Source organism: Pseudophryne corroboree, chromosome 1, assembly GCF_028390025.1.
Source record: "Pseudophryne corroboree isolate aPseCor3 chromosome 1, aPseCor3.hap2, whole genome shotgun sequence".
NCBI classification, from domain to species: Eukaryota; Metazoa; Chordata; class Amphibia; order Anura; family Myobatrachidae; genus Pseudophryne; species Pseudophryne corroboree.
In genome coordinates this window covers 1,080,036,604-1,080,043,154 of record NC_086444.1, presented here as the reverse complement: position 1 = coordinate 1,080,043,154, position 6,551 = coordinate 1,080,036,604, and positions in this window count along the sequence as shown.

Genomic DNA, 6,551 nt, shown 5'->3' with positions numbered 1-6,551 from the left:
AAAAAAATGAGTAGTGATACTGTTTCCTTTTTTGCACTTCTCTTCTGTCTGTGCAGCAATAAGCAGATCATCGACATATTGAACTAACTGGGTGTCTGTAAAGTGTGGTCTCCATTTCTGCAGGATTAATGCCATTGGCTCTGAGAAATCTGATGGACTAGTGGCTCCCCCTTGGGGTAATTGTGTCCCACCATATTGTTTACCTTCGTGAGTGAATATTAGAAACTTCTGGCTTTCCCATTCATCAGTAGATAATCTGATTTTCCCTCCTTTTGAATCTTGAGATTCAACACCTTTATTGATTAATGTTGGAAAAGGGTTGCTGCGTTGAGGGTAATACATCTTCTGATGGTTACTTGTCGCATTTTGGCAGTGCTACTTCATACATGGTCAGCCTTGCCACTGACAGGTGTTTGGTTCTTGCTTGTTGAAGCTTCTCTGTACCTGCATGTGGACCCTGGATGATAAGTTCATGATTCAGCACTATGCCTGTGCTCTTGTCCTCTTCTAGGACTTCTGATTCATCACTGTGTCTGTGCTCTTATACTCTTCTAGGGCTGTTGCTGCTATCACTGCTCTGATGCCGGTAGGTGCTCTTTGATTACCGCTGTCAAGCTTGCTTAAGTTGTAGGCCACTGGTCTTCACCTCAGTCCATGATTTTGCATAAGGACTTCTATGTATGGCCTCCTTCTTTAATAGTCAGGTAGTTCTAGGGCTTGAGATGAGGCAACTGCTGTTTCCAAGTGTTCAATAGCTTAATTCATCTGTTGCTGTATGTAGGATGCGGACCCTCCTCCCTTTCAGTGTTGTCATACAATGCTTGCATGTAGACTGGTGCTAGAGGTATCCATGTTCTGTAGGGTCCTACTAGGCCCAGGAATGATCATCTGACTTGCTTGACACTAGTTGGCATCTTAGCTTGCAGTATAAATCTTTTCCTTCTCACTTTTGTTAGATGTCGGGTACCTTGAGTGTCCTAGGAAGATTAACTCTTGCTTGACTAGCTGCAATTTCTCCTTCTGAGGCTCTGCAGTCTTGTTCTTCCAGAAACTTCACTAAGGACACTGCCCCTTCTTGGTACTTCTTTTAGTAGTGGTGGCAATCAACAGTTCATTCACATCCTGTATTTAGCTGTGTGTTTTGTGGATATATCACTTGGTGATATAGCCCCTCCACAGGGCTATCCTGGTCCAGTAGTATTGCTTACTTTCTTCTACAACTGGTACTGCGGGAATGAGCCAATACTGAACTTCTGTTTTAACTTGCTTCTAGATGGCTTTTTGTTCTTTCCTTTGATAAGTTGCTGGAAAGTTAAACTTCTGCTGGTGTGTACTGTATTCTCCTTGGATAAGCTTTAGTACATTGTGCTTCAGCAAAGTCACTGGACATGTACTCCGAGGTTAAGAACTGGGCTGGTATTGGTGACTGTAGTTCTTGCATCTCCTGTCCTTTTAAGAATTTCTGATATCATCAGTTCTTGTGGTATCTCCCTCTGCTGTCTTCTGTGTTTGCTGGCTCCAGTATTCATTAGGCACAAACGTATTTCTCCAGTGGGCAAGGTGACTGTAATCACACCTTCTGCTGTTTCTTCTGGAGACATTATGTTCACTGGGGAGTACCTGAAGAAGCTTGTACTTCATATTGGCAGAAGAAGCATCATTCATTTGTTTTCTGGAACTTTGTCCTTTCTTCACTTGCATATTCTTTCTCACTGCTGCTGGCATGTCATTTTCTTAGTCCAAGTCCACCCAGGCTGGTGTTTAACATAATGATGTTTATGCTGGGAGTTGTTGTTCCTCTTTGTCTTACTTTTCCTGTGAGAGATAGTCTTGTATAGCAGTTTGTATTTCAGGTTACATCTTTGCTTTCTTGCAAGGGTAGGGCTTAACCTCCCAATCCAGTCGTTGCAATGGCTTGATCTGTAAGTAAACGTAGAGGAATCTGGTTGTGCATAAAAACAGCTCTTGAAACCCTTGGGTCTCCTGTGGGTAAAGTCACTTTTATCGAACTGCCAGTGGTGACTGAGTACACTGTTGCCGACACAGGAGTTGCACACTTTCATATTCTATCATCTTGTGTGTCGTATAGTGACTTTATCATAGTAAGTTCTGATGGACTCAGTCTTCTCCTGTTTCAAGTCTGGGGCTGCTGGTGCCCTGAGTGTCTGTGCATGACACCATCTCTTAAGTCTTGTCATGTACATCTTTCCACTTTCAAACGTTGTTCTATTTTCCTGTTCTTCTCTTTTCAATTTCACTGTTAGTGAGCTTGCAGATGATTCAATTCTGGTCATACTAGGGGTACCTGGGTGTGCATGCATGTCTGGGTATAGGGGTGGGGTATAGTGTGGAGGTGCTGTTGCTGGACTAGGTCTCAGTGGTCATTATTTCACTTGGTACCTCTTGCTGCTTTAAAATTGTTCGGCTTGCTCCCGAATCTATAATGCATTGATATTGGTGACTTGTTGGCAGTACAAGGGTCACTTGATCATTTTCTTGTTCAGATGGTGTTTTGGCAGGGAGGTACCTCGGGAAGCCACTTCTTCATGCTGTAGGTTTTTCTTGCTGGTTTTCACACCATTCTTTGTATTTCTTGCAATTCTTTTTAAAATGTCCTTCTCGCTTGCAGAAATAACATTTTCTGTTATCTTGCTTGGTTCCTTCTTTTGAATTTCTTTCGGTGGCCCCTTGTGTTGGGCTTCTGTTTTTCCACTTGCTTTGTTCCTGGACAACGTGAACTGTTACCTTCGGTATGGCATTCTTTTCTTTGGCTTTTCTTATTTTTTTATTTTCTCTTTCTTGTGCTACAGTGATCCAGATGGATGCTTGATCTCTACAATTATGCTTAATTATCCAACTCTTGTTACAGGAGGCAAATTTTTCCCATTTCTCTAAGTCTGGTGTCCCTTCTGACGGAAAACCTGCTCTTTTAAAAATTTTACTTATTCCTTTCAAAGCTTTCCTCCCCTCCCTGTTACTAACAATATCCACGGGTTTGTCGGGCCCTGACATCTTTACAGACCGCGCTCCCATGCCTGGGTGAACGTGCGCGGAACCCCTCCTGATGTGGTATTTTAGTAACTCCTTATGAGGGACTTAAAATCTCCTTTTAAAGCTTTGCTTCCCTCCTTGTTATTAACAATATCCACGGGTTTGAACCCCTCCTGATGTGGTATTTTAGTAACTCCTTATGAGGGACTTAAAATCTCCTTGTGAGACGCTGACTCTGAAGAATCTCTTCTATCCTTGTACCTAAAGAGCTCCTTAAATCCGTCTGTGGACAAATGACTGGGGTTGTAGTGTTGCCCCTTCCTCCCTGCTTTTGTGGAAAATCTATTAGTACTGCTCCCCAAGTGAGACCTGCATAATAGATTATTTCTTCTGGATCACTGAGATGCGTCCCTAATATTATTGTTAAGTTACTCCAAGGGTCTATCCCCCTGCCTATATAGACTCCTGCTTGTATCAGTATCCCTGTTGTAATATTATTGTTAAGTTACTCCAAGGGTCTACCATTTAGTTTAAAGCTTGTTTCTTTTCAGAAAGTAACAGCTAACACCGGGGACTGCTTAGATGTGAGAAATACCTGTCAGTGTGTGTAGGAGAATCTAGTTGCTGGCTCTGGTTTCAGTGTTTCACAGACAGCCAACTCCCCCCACCTTTCCAAAAGCATATCAACAGAGTACATGCAACAGTGCAAGGATCTCAAAGCAAAGGGTAACAATAAGTATTATATCTGACAGATTCTTGACCATCTTTTATATCTGGTTTTTCTGTCTTCTGGATGCCCTCTCACTGCTACGTCTGTTATCTGTGTGTGCGGCAGCTGTTTGAGGCTGTATGGGCAAATGGGTCTTAGACCTGGGATTATGTGGTTCCTGGGCCAATAGGTTATGATGTTAAATCAATCATTCTTAATGTAATGTTCCAACAATTCTCTTTTTAAAATGACAACCTTTTGTACAATAAAATTCATCATCATTTTCCACATAACCAAATGAGACTTCAGTGCTTGTAATTTCCAGCAATCTTGGTGCTACAGACCCTTTGCATTTTCTTAACACAACAACACAGGTACAAGATTTGCATACACCTCTTTGGTTATTTATCAATTCAAACTGGTTATCAGCATTAGAACATATCTTGGCCATGCACCACCTTTATAAAACGGCTCTATTTTCTTAATAAACATGCATTAGTACTTGCACAATTTAAAAGTTTTCTGCATACTTGATTAATTCCCCCTGTGCACTTGTGACAAATTATCTGAAATTATTTACCCACAATTCAGCAATATAACACAATTCAACAATATAACACAATTCAACAATATAACATACATGTATGGTACCTTAAAAAAAAATTTCTTCTGACTGACGCTGGGCTCTTTAAGATATCCTCTGACCTTCCCGACTGGACTCTCCCCTTGATTTACACAGGAAGCGCTGAGTTCAAGTGAGCAGGTAGAAATCTACACAATAAATCTCACTTACCGGTTTTTTTTTGTTATCAGCGGTTCCTGAAAGATCAGAGGATTTATTGCCAGTGGAGGAGATGCTGGAATATCCCGGACGATGCTCCCAAATGATAGGGTATATTAACCTATTCAGGTCTGATTATGAACTCTCTTCAGTCATCAGTCAGAATGCTGTTCCCCTTTAGCAACCGGTTGGAGGTCAATGAATGATAAGATGACACAAATTTATGCGTAACCGAAGCAAATCATAAGTGACCCGCTCGGGGGCCGTCATGGCTTTATTATTTATAGCTTGAACACAAAGGGTTTATGCTTGCCAATACATTTTAGCCAATCAGAATACACCATGTATGTCTTGAATACATCGATTGTCATACAATGGCCCTCATTCCGAGTTGTTCGCTCGGTATTTTTCATTGCATCGCAGTGAAAATCCGCTTAGTACGCATGCGCAATGTTCGCACTGCGACTGCGCCAAGTAACTTTACTATGAAGAAAGTATTTTTACTCACGGCTTTTTCTTCGCTCCGGCGATCGTAATGTGATTGACAGGAAATGGGTGTTACTGGGCGGAAACACGGCGTTTCAGGGGCGTGTGGCTGAAAACGCTACCGTTTCCGGAAAAAACGCAGGAGTGGCCGGAGAAACGGTGGGAGTGCCTGGGCGAACGCTGGGTGTGTTTGTGACGTCAACCAGGAACGACAAGCACTGAAATGATCGCACAGGCAGAGTAAGTCTGGAGCTACTCTGAAACTGCTAAGTAGTTAGTAATCGCAATATTGCGAATACATCGGTCGCAATTTTAAGAAGCTAAGATTCACTCCCAGTAGGCGGCGGCTTAGCGTGTGTAACTCTGCTAAATTCGCCTTGCGACCGATCAACTCGGAATGAGGGCCAATGTTAGAAGTGGCAACTAGGACAGCCTTGAAAATGGTTATTATTTCGTTTATCAGTCTTTCGGACATAAACTCAAAAGATTTCTTTCTTTATTCTTCTCAATTAGCCTTGGATATATCTGGTGTTGCTTTGTCCGTCTTGGATACATTTCCAATACATTTAATGTTGCATTTGTCTTGTACAAGTCATGCCTTAAAACAAGATTATTCAGCAAATATAGTATTCTGACCAGCTCTGCACATTTTTCTTAAGGACATATCAACTCATTTTGTGATTAACAGTAAATATCTTAATAAATGCGAAAAACGTGAATCAATATATATATATACTATACTGCGGAAGCTCCTACACTATCAGGAGAGACCGGGGAGCCAGCTTCTCTGCAGATCTCTGTGGAGAAAATGGCGCTGGTTAGTGCTGAGGGACCAAGCTCTGCCCCCTCCAGCGGCGGGCTTCAGTCCCGCTCAAAGTATCACAAAACTGGCGGGGGATTTATAAAATTACTGCCTCCGCAGCCTCTAACCTTATAAATGCCAGATTTAGAGGTGTTTATGTAATACTCGGTTGATGTTAGTACTGTTAGGTATAGGTAGGTATCCGGTAAGTTCTTAATACTTAGTCAGTTTTACCTTTAGTTTCTGCTTTCCCTCTGCAGGTCCTGACAGCTATCAACGTGATGAAGAACTGTTACGTACGGATATGGGCTGCAGCCAATAAAGTTCACTCAGGGTCAATGACATGCGACTGCACAACGTTAAAGAAGTTTTATTAGACAGGAACCCGGAACACAGTGGCTCGGTGACTTCACTCTGCTTCCACTACCTAAACACCGGTTAGTATGGCATACCTTATATTAACGAACTATGAGAACATTATATCAAACTGATACAATTACAATATTTGAGTAACAACATTAGTTAAGTATTTCCCCTTACAGTACTGCAGTTCGAGTTCCCTAGAATACCCACAGTTCAGCTGAATCTTCATATGTTGGTGCACATATAGGAAGTTATAACCTATCTCCTAGTTAGGTGTGACCTTTCCTGCATTAAATCTCCCTTGATCCACTGTGAAGCAATACCATATAGTCTACGAGGCTCTGGCGAGAAGTACTATACTTGCTGGATATTATCTAATTGTAAAATTGGAGCTCAACTTTGTCTAGAAGTGTTTCTCT